Consider the following 26015-nt stretch of genomic DNA (forward strand, 5'->3'; position numbering starts at 1 on the left):
CTTCCCTACATCTTCTAACTGCCAAAGGTTAGCAGTTGACAGAGGGAGGACACATACAGCTGAATATTGCAGCAAAACTTTGAGTTTACATCACAACTTAAGGCACAAAGTAACTCAAAATTAGTATTTAATACTACTCTCTAAAACCTTGTTACAAATGATTTAAAAATGCATAACTTGAAGATGCGTTGAACGTGTAAAAGTTTTTTTTATATCAATTCTACACAGCTACCCACTATCGCCCACACCAAGGTCCCACACAGAAACGTGTTAAAGGAGGTGGGAAACAACGAGCAGCGAACATTCCACGGTTCTCAATATAGAATATATTGTCTAATAGTTTACTAAGCCAGGTGACTCAGTACACAAAGTCCTTAGGGACACAGGAGGTATACTTTGTGTCGTGCCATGTTAAAATGAACATGCAATGTCTATCCTCATTTAAAAGAGAGAAGTATGGGAATAATTTTTTTTCAAGAATCATACTTGCCTAGGTGGATGCTGCATCAGTTCAATGCTGCATTTGTCCCCCCATCAGCTCGAAGACTGAGAACCGAGCGATCAAACACGACCGATCACTCACTTCTCAGAGCTCCGTGTGCACCGTGTGACTGTCAGTCAGCAGTTCTCTGCTCTGCCCCTCCTCACTGTAGCGCTGGGCTGTGAAGGGGTGGGAGCAGCTGGCCCAGGCTGTCAGCAGCTTGCTGAGAGGCTGAGCCAGGTGCCGGTCCAGGGTGGTGAGTGGATCCAGACCATATTGTTGCGATCTTTCCACAGCCTGGACCGGCTCTGTGACATCAGCCGACAGCGAGCTTCAGCCCAATGTCTGCTGAAAACGGATCACAGGAGTGCAGAAGGAACTACACGCCTGTAATCCACAGGAGAAGAAGTATAGACAAACGAACTTGGCTGTACTTCTTTAACAATGCAGTCCCATTCACTTGTATTGCTCCTCTGGTCAGGTACCATATGCATGCTGATTTTACCCATGATATTTTAAGAGTGATGCATAATAATAAGATTCTCAACAACCCAGCCAGTGAGGGGATTGCTGAGTCCTCTACACACACAGCACATGTCCGCAAGAAGAACACAGAAAAAAACAAATAAATGCAGTATAAATCAGTACACACAATTTATTTTTAGGGCTCATACATACAGTACTGAATTGTACGCAGGATCTTCCTAACAGAAAGATCCTGCGTAAAAAAAACAGTTTATAGTGGTAATGTTTTTACATGCTTATGTCCATAAAACCAAGTACATATCATCCGCATACAGACTGATGACCTCGGTCCCCCATCCCATGCGGAGGCCTTTAATGTCCGGATGTGCCCTGATGGCGATGGCAAGGGGCTCTATAGCCAGGGCATACAGTAATGGGGATATAGAGCAGCCCTGACCGGTGCCATGGGACAACGAGAAGGGGTCTGAGATCCTGCCATTGACTTGGATCCGGGCAGTAGGAGTCTACTATAGGAGTTGGAGCCATGTAATAAATTTTGGGCCGAAACCACACCTGCGAAGACACTCCTACAGGTAGCTCCATTCCACAGAGTTGAACGCCTTTGCGGCGTCCAGGCTGGCCACTACCCTGGATCCAATATTGTCATGTGTAGATTGAAGATTCATGAAGAGCCTCTGTAGGTTAGACGCTGTGTTACCAATTGGAAACAGGTACTTTAAAGTGGTTGTAAACCCCCCTGAGACATTTTTACATATAGGTAAGCCTATAATAAGGCTTACCCATATGTACTGAAAATATCTCCTAAACGTGCACCGTTTAGGGGATATTTACCTTGTAGTGCACTGATGAGGTCATCGGCGCACGCGCAGTGAAGAAACATGCCATTTCTTCCCCAGCGTGTGCCATGACTGGCGGCTCCCGCATGCATACGCATGATTGACATCAAGCGGCTCTGGTCAGTCACAGAGCCGGAGTCCGCGGCCCCGGAAGGAAGAGGGGAAAAGATTGATACTTCCACCAGCGGGGATATCACAGGCTTTGTTTGTAGGCAAGTTCCACATAATGGGCTAGTATGTGATGCATACTAGCCCATTATGCTTTTACTTTGCAGGGGAATTAACAGGAAGTAAAACCAATCAGGTTTTACTTCCTCTTTAATTTAGGACAAGCACTATGTGTGGAGGTGTGGCTGAACTCCCTCCCCACCACTTCACCTATCCCACAGGCAGTGCAGTTGTTTTGTAGTTGGGTGGGTGGGTCCGATGGGGATTCAGAAACACTAGTTTCACATTGGGTCTGTGCCCCTTGCAGGCAGTGGGTGGAGCCATACCAATACCTATTAGGCTCCACCCACTGTCAGCATCATTGGTTGCTGGGAGACTGTCAGCTGTGAAGCCAGCAGTCTCCTTGACAGCCAGTGACAGATAGGCAGAGGAGGGGTCAGGCAGAAGAGGGGTCAGGCAGAAGAGGGGTCAGGCAGAAGAGGGGTCAGGCAGAAGAGGGGTCAGGCAGAAGAGGGGTCAGGCAGAGGAGGGGTCAGGCAGAGGAGGGGTCAGGCAGAAGAGGGGTCAGGCAGAAGAGGGGTCAGGCAGAAGAGGGGTCAGGCAGAAGAGGGGTCAGGCAGAAGAGGGGTCAGGCAGAAGAGGGGTCAGGCAGAAGAGGGGTCAGGCAGAGGAGGGGTCAGTGGCAGCAAACATGCCTCCTGCTACACAGCATTGAGAGAAAGGCACTTTACCTCTTCTTGTAATCCAACTCAAACTGGCCATACACTAGTACACATTTTGTTCAAAAATGTGTTTTTTTTTTGTTTTTTGTTTTTTTTAAATCTTTAGTGAGGACAAATCGACGCTTGCTTTTAACTGCAATGATGAAAAAATTCAAATGAGCAGATAGAAATTCATTTCATTTGAGAAAAAAAATTTCAAACAAACAATGTGGTCACCATTTGGGAAGTAACATTCATTCCAAAATTAAATGTTAAAAGCCAACTAAAATGTTGAAGTACTTCCATCAAGTCATGAAATATACTGAGAATTTTCATTGGAATGTTCATTCTGAAACTCTATTAGTGTATGGCCAGCTTTACAAATGGTCATAATTACATTCCTTATCTAGCAACTGAAGTTAATTATTTTTCGGATTCTGCCGCATGTGATGGTAAAGTGAACGAAAGGGGATTTTTAAATCTGGTCCAGGCCATTTTAACCATTTCAGTACCATGCCATAGCCATAAGATGGTTACAGTGTGGCTCCCTTGTTGCCCCCCTCGGACGTGCTCTGTGACTGCTGTGTCCTTAGGACACAACTGATCACAGATCAAAGTAAAAGGCCAATCCCAGTGGCACAGTGCCTCCTCATCAGTGCCACCTCATCAGTGCCCATCAATACAGCCTCAGTGAAGAAAAAGAAAAAAAAAACGTATTTACTTAATTACTTAGTTGCAAAATCTGTCTCAAAAAATGTACCAAAACTTTCTTATGGGTACGGTGTTACATGACAGTGCAACAGTGTGAGAGCGCAGAAAGCTAAAAATTGTCCTGGGCAGGAAGGGGGTGAAAGTGTCCTGTATTGAGGCGGGTAAAGGGCCATACCACCAGAAAAGTGTCGCTCGGATTTTACTGAATTCCCCTCATCCTCTTCCTTGTACATCAGCTATTCAAATCTATGGGCAGCAACCATATGGCATAATAGGGCTCATTCACCACGCACAGAAAAATAAAAACCCACTTTAATATGCTCCCTGCGCATAGTTTTGTGCACATCTAAACACAGCACTATACTAATCAACAAGCCCATACACAATGCTGCGCCTACCTGTGAAAAAAAAAAAAAGTACACCTCTGTACATGAACACATTTAAACGTGTAAATCTGTAGCAATTCATTTGAATAAAAGAAGAATGATACATGTCTAAAGGCTGTACAGAGTTAAAGGTTAATACTTTAAATGTGTATTTTCTGCCAGCTCCAACCCTAGGCATATACCCGAAACAACATTTTTTGACTGTCCCTTTTACAAAGGTTCACTGGCACTCCATACACATGGAAGAAATGGCAGATCCCCACCGTGCCCAGTCCCGGTCAGATCCCCACCGTGCCCAGTCCCGGTCAGATCCCCACCGTGCCCAGTCCCGGTCAGATCCCCACCGTGCCCAGTCCCGGTCAGATCCCAACCGTGCCCAGTTCCGGTGTAGATCCCCACTGTGACCAGTCCCCATCAGATCCCAACCGTGGCCAGTCCCCGGCTGACCCCAACCGTGCCCAGTTCCGGTGTAGATCCCCACTGTGACCAGTCCCCGTCAGATCCCCACCATGCCCAGTCCTGGTCAGATACCAACTGTGCCAGTCCCCGGCAGATCCCAACCGTGCCCAGTCCTGGTCAGATACCAACCGTGCCCAGTCCCGGGCAGATCCCAACCATGCCCAGTCCTGGTCAGATACCAACCGTGCCCAGTCCCGGGCAGATCCCAACCGTGCCCAGTCCTGGTCAGATACCAACCGTGCCCAGTCCCGGGCAGATCCCAACCATGCCCAGTTCCGGTGTAGATCCCCACTGTGACCAGTCCCGGTCAGATCCCAACCGTGCCCAGTCCCGGTCAGATCCCAACAGTGCCCAGTCCCCAGCAGATCCCAACAGTGCCCAATCCCCAGCAGATCCCAACCGTGCCCAGTCCCTGGCAGATCCCAACCGTGCCCAGTTCCGGTGTAGATCCCCACTGTGACCAGTCCCCGTCAGATCCCCACCATGCCCAGTCAGATACCAACCGTGCCCAGTCCCCGGCAGATCCCAACCGTGCCCAGTCCCGGGCAGATCCCCACTGTGCCCAGTTTCGGTGTAGATCCCCACTGTGCCCAGTCCCCGTCAGATCCCCACCGTGCCCAGTACCGGGCAGATCTCCACGTGCCCAGTGCTGGGTCCCCACCGTGCCCAATCCCGGTCAGATCCCCACGGTGCCCAGTCAGATGCCTTCTTATCACCCCATAGAAGGATCTCTCCTCCTCCACAAATAATACTCAGCAGAGGCTGCAATAGACATCACCCAGAGGACAATGTGTCCATTACCTGCCCAATGATCAGGCTTCCTATGGCACTACATGCAGCTATTGTGTACAAGGCACCCACCCGGGATGGATCCCTCTGTTAGCGGGCAGGATGGTATACCTCTCTTCCTCCTGCAGCCATTCATAGCGAGCGGGCGGGCGGACGGACGGCTGGCTGCTTTCTGCTCCCGGCGGCGGAGGAGGAGCATGTAGTAGAAGCAGGACGGAGAGCGGGGATGAGCGGAGCACGCTTTGTGAATGGGACATCGGGAGACATAGGAAGACATAGCACGGCTCTCAGCCAGATGCTGCATTCACACACCGGGCCGGACTACAGACACGCCCCCAGGCTCCTATTGGCTGTGCCCCTAAGAGAAAGTAAAGACTCAATACACAGCTGGCTGAGGAAAGTTCTCCATTGTGGGGGAGAGTGGGGAGCTGTGCACACTGCTGTGTACTATGCCTGTGTAATATCACCACAATGGTTGTGTACTATGTGTAATATCACCACAATGGCTGTGTACTATGTGTAATATCACCACAATGGCTGTATACTATGCCTGTGTAATATCACCACAATGGTTGTGTACTATGTGTAATATCACCACAATGGCTGTGTACTATGTGTAATATCACCACAATGGCTGTGTACTATGTGTAATATCACCACAATGGCTGTGTACTATGCCTGTGTAATATCACCACAATGGCTGTGTACTGTGTGTAATATCACCACAATGGCTGTGTACTATGCCTGTGTAATATCACCACAATGGCTGTGTACTGTGTGTAATATCACCACAATGGCTGTGTACTATGCCTGTGTAATATCACCACAATGGCTGTGTACTATGCCTGTGTAAAATCACCACAATGGCTGTGTACTATGCCTGTGTAATATCATCACAATGGTTGTGTACTATGCCTGTGTAATATCATCACAATGGCTGTGTACTATGTGTAATATCACCACAATTGCTGTGTACTATGCCTGTGTAATATCATCACAATGGTTGTGTACTATGCCTGTGTAATATCATCACAATGGCTGTGTACTATGCCTGTGTAATATCACCACAATGGCTGTGTACTATGCCTGTGTAATATCACCACAATGGCTGTGTACTATGCCTGTGTAATATCATCACAATGGCTGTGTACTATGCCTGTGTAATATCACCACAATGGCTGTGTACTATGCCTGTGTACTATGCCTGTGTAATATCACCACCATGGTTGTGTACTATGCCTGTGTAATATCATCACAATGGTTGTGTACTATGCCTGTGTAATATCACCACAATGGCTGTGTACTATGCCTGTGTAATATCACCACAATGGCTGTGTACTATGCCTGTGTAATATCACCACAATGGCTGTGTACTATGTGTAATATCACCACAATGGCTGTATACTATGTGTAATATCACCACAATGGTTGTGTACTATGTGTAATATCACCACAATGGCTGTGTACTATGCCTGTGTAATATCATCACAATGGCTGTGTACTATGCCTGTGTAATATCACCACAATGGCTGTGTACTATGCCTGTGTAATATCACCACAATGGCTGTGTACTATGCCTGTGTAATATCACCACAATGGCTGTGTACTATGCCTGTGTAATATCACCACAATGGCTGTGTACTATGCCTGTGTAATATCATCACAATGGCTGTGTACTATGCCTGTGTAATATCACCACAATGGCTGTGTACTATGCCTGTGTAATATCACCACAATGGCTGTGTACTATGCCTGTGTAATATCACCACAATGGCTGTGTACTATGCCTGTGTAATATCATCACAATGGCTGTGTACTATGCCTGTGTACTATGCCTGTGTAATATCACCACAATGGCTGTATATTATGGCTGCATATTATGACTGTATAATATCAATGGTTGTGTACTATGGTTGCATAGTATGACCACAATATTGCCCGCCCGGCAATTAAGGCCCATGCTGTAGCCATCATTGGGCAGGTGGTGCTTAAGAGTCTATATTTTTAATTTTCCTAAAAGGCCAAGTTTACCTTTTACCTAAAATCAACTATGCAGTCAAGGTGCCCCAGTAGGTTTAAAATAAATAAATCCATGCAGTTTAGTGTGCTTTCCATACCTATAGGCCTTCTGCCGCACCCCAAAGCCAGGGGGAAAAGAGAACATACAGTATCTCACAAAAGTGAGTACACCCCTCACATTTTTGTAAATATTTTATGATATCTTTTCATGTGACAACACTGAAGAAATGACACTTTGCTACAATGTAAAGTAGTGAGTGTACAGCTTGTATAACAGTGTAAATTTGTTGTCCCCTCAAAATAACTCAACACACAGCCATTAATGTCTAAACCGCTGGCTACAAAAGTGAGTACACCCCTAAGTGAAAATGTCCAAATTGGGCCCAATTAGCCATTTTTATTATTTATTTTTTTTTTTTTTACTAGTAATGGTGGTGATCTGTGATTTTTATTGGGACTGCAACATTGTGGCAGACAAATCAGACACTTTTGACACATTTTTGGGACCATTGACATTTATACAGCGAGCAGTGCTATAAAAAAAAAAAAAAAAAAAAAAAAATATGCACTGATTACTGTGTAAATGTCACTGGCAGGGAAGGGGTTAACACTAGGGGGCGATCAAGGGGTTAAATGTGTTCCCTCAGTGTGTGTTCTAACTGTGGGGGGGCTGGAACTGACTAGGAGACAGACTGAATTTGTTCCTAGCTAGTAGGAACACACGATCTGCCTCTCCTCTCCTCACAGAACAGGGATTTGTGTGTTTACACACACACACACACACACGTCCCTGTCCTGGCTCTCATGCCCACGTTCACGCATGGCCAGAGGTCATCGCGACTGCCAGCCACACGCATCGGTTCCCCCGCAGTGCAGAGAGCGCGCGCCTGCTATCCCTGCTTAAAGGGCCAGCTACGACGGCCTGTGGGAACATGCCGACCTGCTGCAGTATAATGATGGCGGTTGGTCGGTAAGTGTTTAACCACTTCAGCCCCGGACCATTTGGCTGCCCAAAGACCAGAGCACTTTTTGCGATTCGGCACTGCGTCGCTTTAACTGACAATTGCACGGTCGTGCGATGTGGCTCCCAAACAAAATTGATGTCCTTTTTTCCCCACAAATAAAGCTTTCTTTTGGTGGTATTTGATCAGCTCTGCGGTTTTTATTTTTTGCGCTATAAACAAAAAAAGTAGCAACAATTTTGAAAAAAAAAAGCATTATTTTTTACGTTTTGCTATAATAAATATACCCGAAAAATATATAAAAAAAAATTTTTTCCCCGCAGTTTAGGCTGATACATATTCTTCTACATATATTTTTGGGAAAAAAAAATAAAAATCAAAAAAAAATATATATATATCACCATAAGCGTTTATTTATTGGTTTGCGCAAAAGTTATAGCGTCTACAAAATAGGGGATCGTTTTATGGCATTTTTATACATTTTTTTTTTTTACTAGTAATGGCGGTGATCAGCGGTTTTTATTATAACTACGACATTATGGCAGACAGATCGGACACTTTTGGCGTGATTTTGGGACCATTCACATTACAGCGATCAGTGCAATTAAAAATGCATTGATTACTGTGCAAATGTGACTGGTAGTAAAGCGGTTAACCACTAGGTGGCACTGTAGGGGTCAAGTGTGTCCTAGGGAGTGATTCTAACTGCGGAGGGGGAGGGGCTATGTGTGACACGACACTGATCACCGCTCCCGATTACAGGGAGCGGTGATCAGTGTCATTAGGCAGAATGGGGAAAAGCTTGTTTACATCAGCATTTCCCCGTTCTTCCTCTCCGTGGACCCGCGATCACACTCACAGAGGTTGCGGCAGGTGCGCGTGCATGCCCGCAAAACGCTTCTTAAAAGGGCAAAATACAGGTACGTTAATCTGCCTGTACGTGCCCTTCTGCTGACGTATATCGGAGTGAGCCGGTCAGCAAGCGGTTAAACGGCGGGAGGTCCAATTTCTGATAAAAGTAGTCTCCGCTTTTAATCGGTGGCAGGAGAGGTTCCCACCCCCTTTCCAAAAATGAAAAATGCCTGTAAACGAAAAACGACTAAACACGAGTTACTGTGTTTACAAGCTGTTACAGGCATTTAGCATTTCAAATGCCTCTGAACATCCGTCCTGAATGAATTTTTTTTTTTTTGCGTTACAAAAAATGCTTCTAAACTCAACTGCCTAGAAACGACTATAAATGACCTTGTGTACATGTACTAATAAGATAACAGAGGAGAGTTCAGGGGCAGCTGAAAAAAAAAAAAAAAAAAAAAAAAAAACACCCAACTAAGCCCTGGTTCACACTGGAGCATTTTGACATGTCAAATCGGCGGCAATTGCCATCAATTGCCACCGCCCTAATTGGTGCAACGCCGCATCTGCGGCGCTGCACCGATTTCAAAAAGTAGTTTCTGTACTACTTTTTGTGATTTTTGGACTGAGATTTACTGACATCTGTGCAAAAACCTGCACAGATGTCTCTGAAATCGCGACCGAAATCGGGACTGACATGCGGGAGTGAAATCTCGCTGAACTCGCACGGCTTCATTCCTGCAGTGTGAACCTGGGCTGAACGTCTGTTTACCAGTAGCAGTGTACATGGGGCCTTTGTGGTTACCCAATTCATTACATTTTTATTCTCATAGCCAAACTTGCAGTACATTTTTCCTTGGATCTTCATTCATTTGTTTCGGTGGCAGTCTCAGCCTCCCTGTAATGTATCCCCTTTGCTATTTTCTCTCTCCCTATTTCCATTGCTATCCTGTCATTAGCCAGCTTTCTACTGAGCACACTCCCCCCCATTCCCATTATTACATGCAAGGGCAGTAGAGAATAGCTGGAGACTTAGGCCCCTTATAGACGGAGCGGAATCTGTCAAGTGGATCCGCCTACTCAGCAGGGGATCTTTCCGCTGATCCCTACTGAACTGGCAGAAAACAGGTCTATGTCCGCTCCGCTATGCAGAGCGGACACAGACACAGCCCGCTGTTCTCTATGGGGCAGTCAGATGGAAACTGACTGCCTGTCCATTCTCATCCAACTGTCATCCAATCCGATAGACAGATGACAAACATATCCCCACCCATCTGTTTTTAGCAGATCAGATCGGATGCCGGCAGGTGTCAGCGAACACATGTTGGCTGACATCCACCGCTTCATAGAGAACAATAGGTGGTACGATCGGGTCCACCTGAAAAACGGACAGGCGAGCCTGATCGGTCCACTGGTGTGAAAGGGGCCTAATGGAACTAGGATCCACCCACCTCACCGCCCAGTTGCCTTTTTTCTTTTGGACCAGCAAAGACTCTACTCTGCATGCATATTAGCTCTGCAAGCAATGCATCCTGGGACCCAGGTCCTGCTGCTGGGTATGGGTATAGTCTTTTCTGTATGGGGGTTTGAGGCTACTTTGGCCTAATACACACTAGGCATTTGCCCAGCTCTTCTAAACGCCTTTGTCCTGGCAGGAGAAACGCAGCATCAAAAAAAAAAAATGTGCTTAAAGCCACGTCCTTGCAAATAAGTTTAGGCACGTTTAAGCGCATCAAGCTCTTGGGCATTTATTAATTTCACTGGCCAGACTATTAGATGTTAGGGTTTAGGGGAGCCTCTCAGCAAGTCCCAGCCAATTATCCATGGCAAGAACCTGCTGATGGGCTGTGTACAATCAACACAGACCTCTGTACAGAGAGAATGATCCATTTCTCATCTCGACTTTGCAGGGATGAAAAACTTAAGAGATCGATTAGTAAAAGCAGCACACTTTACACATAGTTAGCTACCCAATTAATCCTTGGATCACCCTAGATGTTAACCCCTTCCCAGTCAGTGTCATTAGTACACTGACAGTGTATAATATTATCACGGAGATTGAGAGAGATTGCCCGCCGCACTATCGCAGTCCCATTATAAGTTGCTGATCACCGCCCTTCGTTTTTTTTATAAAAATTCCAGTTCCACCAGTTTGTAGGCCCTATAATTTTCACACAATCCAATCAATATACACTTATTGGGATTTTGTTTTAAACTAAAGACATGTAGTAGAGTACATTTTAGCCAAAATGTATGAAGAAAGTTGATTTTTTTTTTTTTTACATTTTTTTATTGGATATGTGAATATATGTCTTCCGGAGCTGAAGTGGTTAAAGTGGATGTAAACCCTCACATATACCCAGTGAAGTGAATAGCCTCAGATGATATACAGAGATTAAACAACTCTCCCTACATTCATTTTACATGCATATCTGCTGTCTTCAGCTTTCCAGACTCTTTAGAAAGTGCACATTGTGTTACAAAGGTTTCTTCCTGTTTCAGCAGTGGGTGGGGAATCTGGGCATACACTGTGTGACAGCTGATTGGAGGAAAGGCACATGCCTCCTCCACATAGGCAGAGGAATGAAGAAACTTGCAGAGCTGTGCTGTGAATAGACAGGCTCTCTGCTTATCTTTCTCTAAGTTCCCTCCCCGAAACAAAATTTCCAGCTCCTTTTATCTCCTGTGTCAGAGAACTTGTCTTTCTGTTATCAGCATGATAACTTCTGACATGGGACTTAGAGCTTTGGAGAGAGATCAGTAAATGCTACAGATATATGTGCCCAGGTCAGATTTAATGAATGGGGTTTACATCCACTTTAAGGCAGAGCTGGGCCCTAGGCAAAGTAGTAGCTTTAGTTCCAAAGGACTGCAAAAGGCACAGAGGAACAGCTCCATCTGCAATGCCTGTACTGTAATGGCCCCAAGAAGGTGGCCCCAACACTTGTAGTCAGGTGCCTACAAGTCCTGCCTTGTGTAGTAACAGACAGGTGTACAGATTTGGCCCATTGTGTTATCGATCTGGTTTACTGCAGGAGCAAAAAGGATGTACCTGGGCCCCCTGGAAATCTACCGGGCTACTGCCTAGATGGCCTTGTGGATGATTCACCTTTCAAGTCACACTCAGCCTGGCTGTCAACCTTTCTACTGACATGGAGGTGGTCATCTAAAAATTGGCAGGCATCAAACAATAGGTGCTGTTTAGCTGCAAGGTTACTGTACCAAATATTTATGTAACGTTAATAAAGAAAGTTTAATGACAAAACATATAATCCATAGGGTAGGAATGGTTTCTCGAGACGCCATGACTAAAAATAGCCTATGAAACCTAGTCCATAGGCTGCATCTATACACTTCCGACATCCTAAGGCTTAATGTACACGGAACGTTTTTTTACAATCTCTCCTGAACGATTTAACTTGACAGATAGTAACCCACGTTTAAAAAACAACGTCCATTTTTTTTTTTTTCTTCAAAATAGCCAAAAATTAAAAAACGCCTGTAAACAAAACACGGCTAAACGCAAGTTACTGGGTCTAGAAGCATTTGGTGCTTGAAACTCTGAACCCATTTTTTTTGCATTCCAAAAAAAAAAGCTGCCTGGAAACGACTATAAGTGATCCTGTGTACATGGACAGATAAGATAACAGAGGAGAGTTCAGGGGAAGTTGAAAAAAAATGCCCAACTGCTCCTAAATGTTCATTTAGCAGCAGCAGTGTACATGAGGCCTAATACGAGCAGAATGCTGAGAGATAAACAATGTCCTATGTGGGTAAAACCCTTTAGACAGCCATTATCTCTATACTAATTACACTACGAGCTGCTGAATATTTTACTTGGTTCACCATGAAAAAACATGCCCATCATTTTGTAATTCATTCTAAGGAAGTAGCATGAATATGCAACTGGAAAACTGCATATGGGAAAATGGTCTTTACAAATAAATGACATTACTAGCTTCACTCCTGAGTACCTTGCACAGAACTCTTCACTCTGATAAGCAGGATAATGTTTTTATAAAGAAAAGCTGGTAAAATTATTAAATATAACCAAATAACACATTTCAAGCTTTTAGAAATCAACATGCAAGTTAGCAGATCTGTGGTATCTGACACCTACACAAATTATGCTCCTGTAACTACTCCATACATTGTAATATGCTGATAGAAAGAACAGCTCATGCAGGAGCAGACCAGAGAAAGTTTATGTTGCATTAACTTATCCAAGTTCCCTTTATGTATGTACAAACCCATCCACAGTCATTAAATGGCCTCTGAACTTCAGGAAATGATCTGCCAAGAAGAACATAACTCCCTGGTGCCCAACCTGTGGCCCGGGGCCGCATGAGCCCCTTTGGCAATGTTTGTGCAGCCTGGGACCCTTTAGACACTTAGACCCCTTTCACACATGCACCACTCCACGTTAGCGGTAAAGCACCACTAGTTTTAGCGGCGCTTTTAACCCCCGCTAGCGGCCAAAGAAAGGGTTGTTGAATCACTTTGCAGGCCCTCCAGCAGCGCTGCCCATTCATTTCAATGGGCAGGGGCGGTGGAGAAGCGGTGTATTCACTGCTCCAAAGATGCTGCTTGCAGGACTTTTTCTTATCCTCCTTCAAGCGCACTGCTCCAGTGTGAAAGCGCTCAGGCTCACACACTATGGGGTGCAGGGGAGGGGTTTTTCAGGCGCTATTTTTAGCCCTTTAGCGCCTGAAAAATGTCTTATCTGTTTCCCTAATGCCTTGTTATAGAAGTAATTTGTAGCAATCTCAATATGTCTCCAGTCTAAAACTGTCTCCTGAAGTATCCATCCACAGTCCCTGACCATCGCCCGTATTACGTCCGCAGTCCTTGACCATCGCCCGTATTACGTCCGCAGTCCTTGACCATCGCCCGTATTGCGTCCGCAGTCCCTGACCATCGCCCGTATTGCGTCCGCAGTCCCTGACCATCGCCCGTATTGCGTCCGCAGTCCCTGACCATCGCCCGTATTGCGTCCGCAGTCCCTGACCATCGCCCGTATTGCGTCCGCAGTCCCTGACCATCGCCCGTATTGCGTCCGCAGTCCCTGACCATCGCCCGTATTGCGTCCGCAGTCCCTGACCATCGCCCGTATTGCGTCCGCAGTCCCTGACCATCGCCCGTATTGCGTCCGCAGTCCCTGACCATCGCCCGTATTGCGTCCGCAGTCCCTGACCATCGCCCGTATTGCGTCCGCAGTCCCTGACCCTCGCCCGTATTACGTCCGCAGTCCCTGACCATCGCCCGTATTACGTCCGCAGTCCCTGACCATCTCTAGTATCATGCTCATAGTCTTTGACTATAATCTGTTGTGTGTAAATTTTATGTGTGGCCCTTTAACCACTAGAGATCCGCGCTATAGCCAAATGACGTCTACAGCGCGGACCTGCTTTGCCGGGACAACGTCCATTGACGTCGTTCCGTGCACGAGCGGCCTGCGCGCCCCCTGCAGGGCACGCGCAGCATGCTCAGTGATAAGCAAGTCTATGAGACTTGCCTGATCACAGATCGGAGTAAGGGTTCGATCCCAACCCTTACCACATGATCAGCTGTCAGCCAATGACAGCTGATCATGTGACATCAACAGAGCTGGTAATCGGCTATTTTTTCTCCTTGCGCTGACAGCGTGAGGAAGAAAAAAAAGACGATCACCGTCGGCCGTGAGAGGGACATCAGTCCCGATCACGGCGAGCGCCACCAGATCCTCAGTGCCCACCTGTGCCCTCTGCCAGTGCCACCTAATAGGGAGCAGTGCCCACCAGCGCCACCCATCAGTGCCCACAGTGCTACCCATCAGTGCCACTTATCAGTGCCCACAATCAGTGCCTCAATAACAGTGCTGCACATCAGTGCCACCTATCAGTGCCCATCAAAGTCACCTACCAGTGCCGCCCATCCGGGCCCATCAGTGCCGCCTTATCTGTCCCCATCAGTGCCATCTTAAATGTGCCTATCCATGCCCATCAGTGCAGCCTATCAGTGCCGCCTCATCAGCCATGTCAATGAAGGAGAAAAATTACCTATTTGCAAAATTTTATAACAAACTATAAAACGTGATTTTTATTTTTTTTTCAAAATTTTCCATCTTTTTTTGCTTGTTTAGCAAAAAATAAAAATCCCAGCTTTGATTAAATACCACCAAAAGAAAGCTCTATTTGTGGGAAAAAAATGATAAACATTTCATTTGGGTACAGTGTTGTATAACAGCGCAATTGTCATTCAAAGTGCGTCAGCGCTGAAAATTGGTCTGGGCAGGAGGGGGGTTTGAGTGCCCAGTAAGCAAGTGGTTAATGATGTTGAGGGCCACATTTGAGGCCCTGCATATAATAAAAGCTGACCACCACTGATTTAATTGGAGTTTTATTACAAATCCTTTTACAATTGTGTAAATCAAATTAGGGAAAAAATGGAAAGAATACAGCATGCTTTTGATTTTCCTCTTAAATATTATGTTTATTTATCAAAGCAGCCAATGTTCTGGCTCTGAGTTAGAGTGAGCTTTATTGAAAATGAATTTACCGAAGTTCTCATACAGTAACCTTGTCCTAAACACCACTGTAAACAGAGAAAATGGTGCAAGTTCCACATCATCCATAAAGGCCCTCAGGGATGGGAATGTCAGATCCAGAAACATTTCAGTGAAAAGCAATTCAAGCACTTCATTCACAGCAAAGCACCACTGTGATCCTCTGAAGAGCATCTTGAGTTTTGAAAACAGTACTAAGTTATGCAAAATATTGGCCAGCTACCTGGTTGCTGGCTCTCGCCTGCCCCTTTTCACTGGGTAGGATGTCCATCATAACCATGGGCCAATAATATGCCATATTACCGGTAGGTGGAAAATTGGGACCAGAGAGCGATTGTGTGGCACAAGGATACAAGGATTTAGGCGTTCTGGAGTGCCCAGAACAGGGTGCGTGGGCACTATTTGTTTTTTTCTCACATGTACATATTAACTGCACCATAGTACAGGGCAATAAAGTGGCCCTAAAGCTGGCCATACACTGTATGAATTTCGGTTCATGATAAATCTACTGAATTATGAGCAGTGGTGGGTTTTGTCACCACCCTCTTGCCTGATAACTTTCGACTGAAATCGAGGAATCTGTTGGATTTGTGTATGTTAGATATGAGTATGGTAAACCTGTTGTGAGGTCATGCAAGGCAAAGTGACCCTGTAGCCAACCTCTGGTGCCTCACATTACACTCTTATGCAGGAGAGTACTTTTATTATTAAAAAAAAAATTGAACTACAAAGCCCTCCTTTTCCACTAAATCCTAACCAGCTTTTCAAGGGCAGGAGTAGCAATCACCAGAACTTGAATGTATGGCTCGACAGATGCCAAGTTTTATCATTTAAGTTTTATCATTTCAGTTTAGGCTTTGGGCCTGGTTTGGGGGGGGGGGGGGGGGGGGGGGGGGGCGGCATTAAAATAGAATTAAAGCTTTATTTTTTTCGTTACAAATACATAGGGGACCCATTACTCCCTGGACAATTCATAATTCTTTACAACAATGCCACTTAACACTCATACTTTGTTCAGTTTACTGGCGCGGCCTCCAGCTTCCTTGGTGCCCCATCCTTGGTGTCATTGGGTGGAAAGAATCATGCCCCATCGCTGGTATCATTAGAAGGAATTATGCCCTATTTTTGGTGTCATTGGGAGGAACTGTGCCCCTTCATTGGTGTCACTGAGAGGAACTGTGCCCCTTCATTGGTGCCAGTAGGGGCAATTATGCTCCATTGCTGGTGCCAGAGGATGAAATATTGCCCCAAGGACCGGATAATTGCAAGCAAAGGGCCCCATCTAGCCCCGGGGCTGCAGTGTGGAGACCACTGTACTAGGCTAATGGGGCTTCACACTGTATAGTTGTTAATAAAACTATAACTGAAACAAAACTGTGTGTGTCAATTATTAGCGCAACTCTATCATTTAGGATACCAGGCCTTGCTTACTGAAAGTAAAACATTGTAATGTTGTAAATTGGCTTCCATCCAGCCTTAGGGCCCTTGTGCTGTGGTGTATTCAAATTAGGGATGCACCGATACCAGTTTTTTCGAGTACGAGTACTTTTCCTCAAGTACTCATTGATACCCATTTTTTTTTTTTAGTGCGGTGCAATTTGAGCCTATACAAATTGAATGGGCTCAAATCGCACCAGAAAGAATTGCATGTGATTTGAACAGTTTTCTGTACAAATCCTATGTGAACCCAGGCTAAAGTCACTATGACAAGCTTGGATTCACAAAAGGAGTGGTGCAGGAAACTGCATGTGATTTGGACAGGAATTGCACCGCATTCCTGTTCAAATTACCTGCGATTCTTTGCAGTGCAGTTGGAGCCCATTCATTTTGTATGGGCTTAAATCGCAACGCATCACGCGAAAATGGTATCAGTTTTAGGTATTGAAACATTTGTACAAGTGTACTTGTTGCAAATGCTTAGTATCGGCACAGATACTGATATCGGTATAGCCCTAATTAAAATGTCACAAAACGATATTTCATATAACTCTGTGCACTGCAGAGCATTGCTATATACAGTACTCACAAACGTTAGTATGCCTCTCACATTTTTGAAAATATTTTATTATATCTTTTCATGTGACAACACTGAAGAAATTACACTTTACTACAATGTAAAGTAGTGAGTGTACAGCTTGTATAACAGTGTAAATTTGCTGTCCCCTCAAAATAACTCAACACACAGCCATTAATGTCTAAACTGCTGGCAACAAAAGTGAGTACACCCCTAAGTGAAAATGTCCAAATTGGGCCCAAAGTGTCAATATTTTGTGTGACCACCATTATTTTCCAGCACTGCTTTAACCCTCTTGGGCATGGAGTTCACCAGAGCTTCACAGGTTGCCACTGGAGTCCTTTTCCACTCCTCCATGATGACATCATGGAACTGGTAGATGTTAGAGACCTTGCGCTCCTCCACCTTCTGTTTGAGGATGCCCCACAGATGCTCAATAGGGTTTAGGTCTGGAGACATGCTTGGAAAGTCCATCACCTTTACCCTCAGCTTCCTTAGAAAAGCAGTGGTCATCTTGGAGGTATGTTTGGGGTCGTTATCATGTTGGAATACTGCCCTGTGGCCCAGTCTCTGAAGGGAGGGGATCATGCTCTGCTTCAATATGTCACAGTACATGTTGGCATTCATGGGTCCCTTAATGAACTGTAGCTCCCCAGTGCCAGCAGCACTCATGCAGCCCCAGACCGTGACACTCCCACCACCATGCTTGACTGTAGGCAAGACACACTTGTCTTTGTACCCCTTACCAGACTGCCGCCACACGCGCTTGACACCATCTGAACCAAATAAGTCAGCCATGCAGACCAATTTTATGCATTGTGCAGCGTATGGTCTGAGCACTGACAGGCTGACCCCACCATCCCTTCAACCCCTGCAGCAATGCTGACAGCACTCATACGTCTATTTCCCAAAAACAACCTCTAGATATAATGCTGAGCACATGCACTTAACTTCTTTGGTCGACCATGGTGAGGCCTGTTCTGAGTGGAACCTGTCCTTTTAATGTATGGTCTTGGCCACCATGCTGCAGCTCAGTTTCAGGATCTTGGCAAACTTCTTATAGCCTAGGCCATCTTTATGTAGAAAAAGTGTGTAGCACCAAAAGTCCTGTCCTGTTAAACCGCTGTATGGTCTTGGCCACCGTGCTGCAGCTCAGTTTCAGGGTCTTGGCAATCTTCTCTTAGCCTAGACCATCTTTATGTAGACGAACAAGACAAGGAATTGGTCGCACACTGGAACTCCAAATTATCTCAATGTCATCTTTATTGTCAAAAGGGTCAGACAGATGCAGGCAATGGTAGACATTTCACAAGCGATAGCTTGCTTGTTCACAACCCAAGCAACAAGCAAGCTATCGCTTGTGAAACGTCTACCATTGCCTGCATCTGTCTGACCCTTTTGACAATAAAGATGACATTGAGATAATTTGGAGTTCCAGTGTGCGACCAATTCCTTGTCTTGTTCGTCTTCCAAGGCGGTGAGCCGAGGTCTGCACCTGATTTTGCCTGGAGCGGTGTGCTTCTCTTTCATCTTTATGTAGAGCAATAATTCTTTTTTTCAGATCCTCAGAGTTCTTTGCCATGAGGTGCCATGTTGAACTTCCATTGACCAGTATGAGAGAGTGAGAGTGATAACACCAAATTTAACACATGTGCTCCCCATTCACATATGAGACCTTGTAACACTAACAAGTCACATGACACGGGAGAGAATATGGCTAATTGGGCCCAATTTGGACATTTTCACTTAGGGGTGTACTCACTTTTGTTACCAGCGGTTTAGACATTAATGGCTGTGTGTTGAGTTATTTTGAAGGGACAGCAAATTTACACTGTTATACAAGTTGTACACTCACTACTTTACATTGTAGAAAAGTGTCATTTCTTCAGTGTCGTCATATGAAAAGATATAATAAAAAAGATTTACAAAAATGTGAGGGGTGTACTCACTTTTGTGAGATACCATACAATACAACCTGTCCTACTTTTTTAGTATACACCAATGCAATGTATTGACGTAAACTGAAACAAGAAGACAGGAGGCAAATTGCCTTGTCTATGTGTTGGGCAACACTGTCCAATGAGCCTGATGTGAAGGAGCCCCAACTCTCAATTTTTGTAAGCACTTTCAGCAGCTGATTCATTCATTTACTGAATATGCATCTTCATCATTTAATCTTTGATTATCTTCCAGTTTAAACTGATGCCAAGACCACTGTTCCAAGTTTCCTGTTCCAGGGTGACTCCTTTCTCTTTCAGCATCCAATGGAGCCACCCTTGCATGCAGGGATTAGAGTTGTGCCTCCCTACACTGTGTGCATCAATAGAAACACACAGCCCCATAGTCTAAGATGGCAAGGTACTCCCGTGCTCCAAACTAGCAAGCTGACTGGAGTCCACACTAGCCACTGTAAACTATTTCCTGTAAATACCAAAAGTTCAGGGATACAGCAATGAGAGACCAAGAGCCAGTAAATTTGAATGTTGTAACCTGCAAGTGCTGGGGTAGAAATTTTAACAAAAGTTTACTGGGGAATGTTGATTTTATTGTGCTCAATGTGTTAAACTAAAGAACGCTGATGGTTTAATACTACCCTAAAAGGAGTTCTAAATTCTCAAGGTTTTTCACCTTAATGCATTCTATGCATTAAGGTGAAAAATCTTTTGTGGTGCAGCAGCCCCCCAGAGCCCCCCCCATTTTCTTACCTGATCCCCATCGTTACAGTGACGAGAACAAGCCCAGCAGCTCCAGCCGCTGTCTCGGGTCCTCATTGGATAGATTAATAGCAGAGCAGCAGGAGCCATTGGCTCCCTCTGCGGTCAATCAAATCCAGTGACACGGGTGCTGGGGGGGGTGGGGCGGGGCCGAGTCCTGCTGTCTGTGTCAATGGACGCATGGAATGCGACTCTCGGTGGGGGCACTCGATGAGAAGAAGGAGCCAGCAGCGCCGCCGGGGAACCCCAGAAAAGGAGAATTGGGGCCGCTCTGTGCAAAACTCTTGCACAGAGGAGGTAAGTATAACATGATTGTTATTTTAAGAAAATAAAATTTACAAACCTTTACAATCACTTTAAATTTATCCATCTCAAGATCACTAAAGTTTCATGATATGATGGATGATATAACACTAACATTTCTACAGAAAGCACCAAATCTATTATTAAAGCAGAAAGAGAAAATAGATAAAGCAAGTATAGTAAATAGCAAATAGATAAGCAAGTATATCATATATACTTGTTTGAGCCCTGGTTTACATCGGTGCATTTTGACATGCGATTTGACATGTCAAATTGGCAGCAATTGCACCGGTGCGACGCTGCATTTGTGGCTACTTTTTGCGATTTTGGGGTGCAATTTCCAATGACATCTGTGCAGAAACCCACACAGATATCTGTGAAATTGCCACCAAACATCGGGACTGACATGCGGGAGTGAAACCAGGGCTCAAACTGTTTTTTTTACATTTAGTGAATTCCTGGTTTCCATGCCTAGGCAATATATCCCAGGACTCTTTAGGAGGGGAAGGGTTTTTTTTTCAGCTAAACATACCCTCTTCTTGCATGGTTGAGCTAAGGGCAGACGAATTCAAGGAAGTAAGTGGAACATAAATCTTCTGCCCTTACCCAAGATGGCCACAGTCAGAAATGTTGTTTTCTCAGCAAAATAAAGCATGAAGACATGGATAGGTGGGAAAGGGGGGTTGCCTTAAATATTAAAATGAAAAAGTGTTTTTGGTTTGTGGTGCTCAGATGCATTGTAGTTCCGCTTTAACATATACAGTAAGGCCTCATGCACACAAGACGCTGTTAATCTCACGTTCAGAAGCAGTTGGACACTTTTTTCAACTGCCCCTGAACCCATTCAATGTTATTCTATGTGTCCATGTACACAGTCTCGTTTTTTGGCGTTTTTAGGCAGTTGTGTTTAACCTCGTTTTTCCAGAAGCAAAAAAAATGGGTTCAGACGCAAATGTTTTCCACATTTCAGACGCCAAACACGGCTAAACGCCGTATGCCACATATCTCGGGGCCACTTGGAGCCCCAAATTTGGTGTGCTAACACAGTTGGACTAGCACTATAACATATCCACCACCAAATTTGGGGTTCCTAGCACCAAGTGGCCCCGAGATATGGGGCCCCAAAGTCGGGTCACAATATGTCATTCTCTGCTGCAGAAAAGTGCTTGACATTTTGCAACCCGAATTTGGGGCCCCATATCTGGGGACCACTTGGTGCTAGAAACCCCAAATGGATATGTTATAGTGCTAGGTCTACTTTGTTAGCACACCAAATTTGGGGTTTCTAGCACCAAGTGGCCCCGAGAAATGGGGCCCCAAAGTTGGGTCGCAAAATATTATTTTCTGCTCTGCAGACGCTTCTAGGCGCAAACGCGGCTAAACGCGGCATGCAAACGCGGCAAAACGGGTGTTTCTAAACGCCGGTTTCAGCTTTTAAAAACATGTGTTCAGCAGAGTTTGCACTGGCATCTCGTGTGCATGAGGCCTAAGCATACCTCCATACCCTGAGATGGTATTGAGGGACACCTACTTGCAAACGTATGTAGGCATAGGACACGCCCCCTTAAAAAGAAGAATTAACCAAAAAAAAAAAAAAGGCCAATTAGATCCACAAGGACTTTTTTTTCCCCACTACAGTTCGTTTATATTGGCTTTTTAAAATTGACAAATGCAGAAATTCAGAATTTGGATGAAAGGTTTAGCACTGGGAAACATTTTTGAAAGGTAAAAAGTGCATTTTATATACAACTATATAGATCAGACCAAAATGAGGGAGGACAGGGGGACATTGCTCCAAATCGGGGACAGTCCCTCAAAATCAGGGACAGTTGGGAGCTATAAGTAAATGACGGGGAAGTATTAGCAATAGCAAGCAGAATTCAGCTGTCATGTCTCCACTGCAGGTAATAAAAGGATAACTAATTCTAAGTTGCTATGGTCTTATTTTTGATTTACACAGTTATGAAGTAACCCCCATTTGTAGGTATCATGATCTACAGATTTCATAACAGGATAAAACACACACACACTGCTAAGTCCATAGGGACACAATGCAATCAGCATCGCTTCTCTCTTGTGGGATTAGCTTTTTAACCAACTGAACTATTGCATTGCTTTGCTCTGTTCAGATATTTAATAGATGAATACCATGGTGGTTCGCCACTACATAATCTTAAAGTGTATGTAAATCCATTTTAACAAGTTTGGGGCATATTAGAAGAAATTCAAACCCCTTAAAAACAGTCTATAGAGCTCAGAAAAATACTGTGAAATGCTTATTTAGGGACTCTATACATTATAGTCACATTATTTCCCCAGATCAGTAGATGATACCTGTGAAGCTACCTTCAGATGTCACTTCGTTACCCTGCTGGGGAATCACCCTATGTGACCTTCTTTTTCAGCTTGCGGGGCAGTTCCAGCAGGGCGATTATCAGCTAGCCCCCTTATATAACACTTGTCAATGGCTTACTCAGGAGCTAGATGGGGAGAAGCAGCAACCGTCAATCGCGCTGCAACCCTGCATGCTGTGAAATAGGGTTAGGTGGGGCACCTAGCTGGGGTGAAGGAGCCACTGTCAATTACTCTGCCGAAGCCACCTTGGAAAAAAAGATGAAGCAGGCCACATGAGGTGGCTAGCTAGGGAGGAGCCTCTGCCAATTCTCCTGCTACTTGCCAAAGCCACCCCGCAGGCCGATGAAGACTGTCGCATGGGGCAGCTAGCAAGGGAGAAGGAGCCACTGTCAGTCACCCTACTGGAGCTGCCCACAAGCCAATGAAGAAGGTCACATGGGGTAGCTAGCTACGGAGAGGAGATGAGCCTTCTCCCTAGCTAGCCTCCACATGTGACCCTCTTCATTGGGTTTTTGGGCAGCTCCAGCAGGTTGACTGACAGTGGCTCCACCCTGGGAGATAATAGAGATGAGCTTGGGAAGCTTCCACACTCCAAAGTCACACTCTTTTTTACTCCAATGAGCTACAGGCTGGGTCATTCCCGCCCACAGCTCACCTCTTTGTTTATGTGAGCTCTGGAGTGGGAATTACCCAGCCTGGAGCTCATTGGAGTAAAAATAAAAGAAAAAGGAGAGAGTGAAAGTTCAGACATCAGGTAGGGATGAGTTTGGAGGATGGCCAAGCTCATCCCCTCTAGGGTGGAGCTGCCATCAGTCACCCTGCTGGGGCTGCCCACAAGCTGATAAAGACGGACACACAGGATGGCTAGCTAGAGATAAGGAGCCACTGTCAGTCACCATGTTGGCGCCACTCTGCAAGCTGATGAAGAAGGTTACATGGGGTGGCTAATTAGGAAGAAGGAGTTGCTGTCAGTCACGCTACTGGGGCTGCCCACAAGCCAATAAAGAGGGTCACAGGGGGTGGCTAGTATAGGGAGTAGAGATGAGTTTGGGTGCCCTCTGAACTCATTTCTACACAAACCCTCAATTTGCACTCTATGTTTTTACTCCATAGAGCTATGGGCCTGGCCATTTCCACCTCTTTGTTTGTGTGAGCCGTGGTGCAGGAAGGACCTATATTGAAGCTCATTGGAGTTTTGCGCCTGTTTGGAATTTGAGTAGAGATGGTTTTGGAGGATGGCCAAGCTCTTCTAAACTAGGGTGGAGCTGCTGCCAGTCACCCTACTGGAGCTGTCCCAGAAGCCTACAAGGAGGGTCACATGGGGTGCCTAGCTGTGGAGAAAGCTGCCCTACAGGCTGATGATGAGGGTCACATGTTGTGGCTGGCTAGCGAGAAGGAGCTGCTGTAAATCACCCTGCTGGGGCTGCCCTAAAAGTTGATGATGAGGGTAACCTAGGATGGCTAGCTAGCAAGAAGGAGCTGCTGTAAATCATTGTGTTGAGGCTGCCCTACAAGCTGATGATGGGGGTCACCTAGGGTGGCTAGCTAGGGAGAAGGAGCTGTTGCAAATCACCTTGCTGGAGCTGACTCACAAGCTAAATGATGAGGGTCACATGGAGTAGCTAGTTGGGGATGGGAAGCCACTGTCAATCACCCTGCTAGAGCTACCCCACAGCTAATGATGAGGGTCATCTTGGGAGACTAGCTGGGGAGAAGAATCTAAGGATCTGTTGTCAATCACTCTTATGGGACCAATCCTAGAAGTTGACCATGAGGGTCACATGGGGTGGCTAGCTAGGGAGAGGGAGCTGCTGTAAATCACCCTGCTGGGGCTGCCCCACAAACTAATGGTGAGGGTCACATGGAGTAGCTAGTTGGGGAGAAGAAGCTGTCAATCACCCTGCTGGAGCTGCCCCACAAGCTGATGATGATGAGGGTCACCTAGGGTGGCTAGCTAGGGAAAAGGATGTGCTGTCAATCACCCTGATAAGGCCAACCCCATCAACGAAGGGGGTCACATGGGACAGTTAGCTGGGTAGAAAAGAGGACATTAATGACTTCCTCCCTGGAGCATGTGCAGAGACAGTGACAACCCAGAAGATCAGCTCTAATAGCGTTGTCAATCCCAAGAAGGAAATCTAAAGAACTATCAGAATCAACCAAGTATTTACTAACAAATATATTATATTTGTACAAAACATTGAGCACACAGTCAAATACATTTAGATCCAATGCATTAATGGGTTAACCAGACATAAACAAATCTTTTGAGGTTACTAAGAACTTGTATGGAATAATCCCATCCATGAAAATGACTAGGTGAGCTCCTGATAGAGAACAGTACATGCTATATTCAGTTGATCATTATTATCAGGAAGACTATATTAGAGAAGGAAGGATCCAGCAGTGCTGGCAGAGAAAGCGTTAAAGAGGGGGTGTTAGCCCAGGCAGTGTATAATAGGAATGCAGCTTTTGTGTTGCTGGAGGAGGCAATCACTAACCTGGGATCGCAGTCCTTGGAAAGGCAGCATTTACAGGGCTATCACCGGGTATGCTGAGCTCCCTCCTCCACCATCCAGTATGAGCCCAGTATACAGCACCACACATCCCAGTCCAGCCATTGATCACCTCCTATTGTCACCGAGGAAAGGACAGATCCCTCCACAGCTGTGTGATCAGCAGCAGTCCATAGCCAGCCATGGAGCAGACACAGGAGCAATGACAGGGACCTCCCTGACAGCAGCTGCATTAAAGCTCAGCCTCCACTCTACACCACGCCCACCGCACCTCATTGGCTGTCTCTGGAACAGAAAGTGAAGCCTCCTAGACTCAGCTGTCTGGATGGCAGGGTTGTCTGTACAAAACTGTCCAATGTGCCATGTATAGGCAGGACAAATATTGTACAGAACTGATCACTGTGCCATGTATAGGCAGGACAAATATTGTACAGAACTGATCAATGTGCCATGTATAGATAGGAAAAATATTGTACAGAACTGATCACTGTGCCATGTATAGATAGGACAAATATTGTACAGAACTGATCACTGTGCCATGTATAGATAGGAAAAATATTGTACAGAACTGATCACTGTGCCATGTATAGATAGGACAAATATTGTACAGAACTGATCACTGTGCCATGTATAGACAGGACAAATATTGTACAAAACTGATCACTGTGCCATGTATAGACAGGACAAATATTGTACAAAACTGATCACTGTGCCAT

General features: G+C 45.5%; 1 protein-coding gene across 1 annotated transcript in view; it reads right to left on the reverse strand.

Annotated features, from left to right (window-relative positions):
• GPR63 (G protein-coupled receptor 63) overlaps nucleotides 1–25500 on the reverse strand; it is a 75810-nt gene extending 50310 nt beyond the window's left edge. The window contains exon 1 of the mRNA XM_073626969.1: nucleotides 25285–25500. The gene's annotated coding sequence lies outside the window, so the exon portion shown is untranslated. The remainder of the gene's footprint in view (nucleotides 1–25284) is intronic.
• Nucleotides 25501–26015: the final 515 nt, after the last annotated feature.

This window comes from Aquarana catesbeiana, linkage group LG04 (assembly GCF_042186555.1).
Source record: "Aquarana catesbeiana isolate 2022-GZ linkage group LG04, ASM4218655v1, whole genome shotgun sequence".
NCBI lineage: Eukaryota > Metazoa > Chordata > Amphibia > Anura > Ranidae > Aquarana > Aquarana catesbeiana.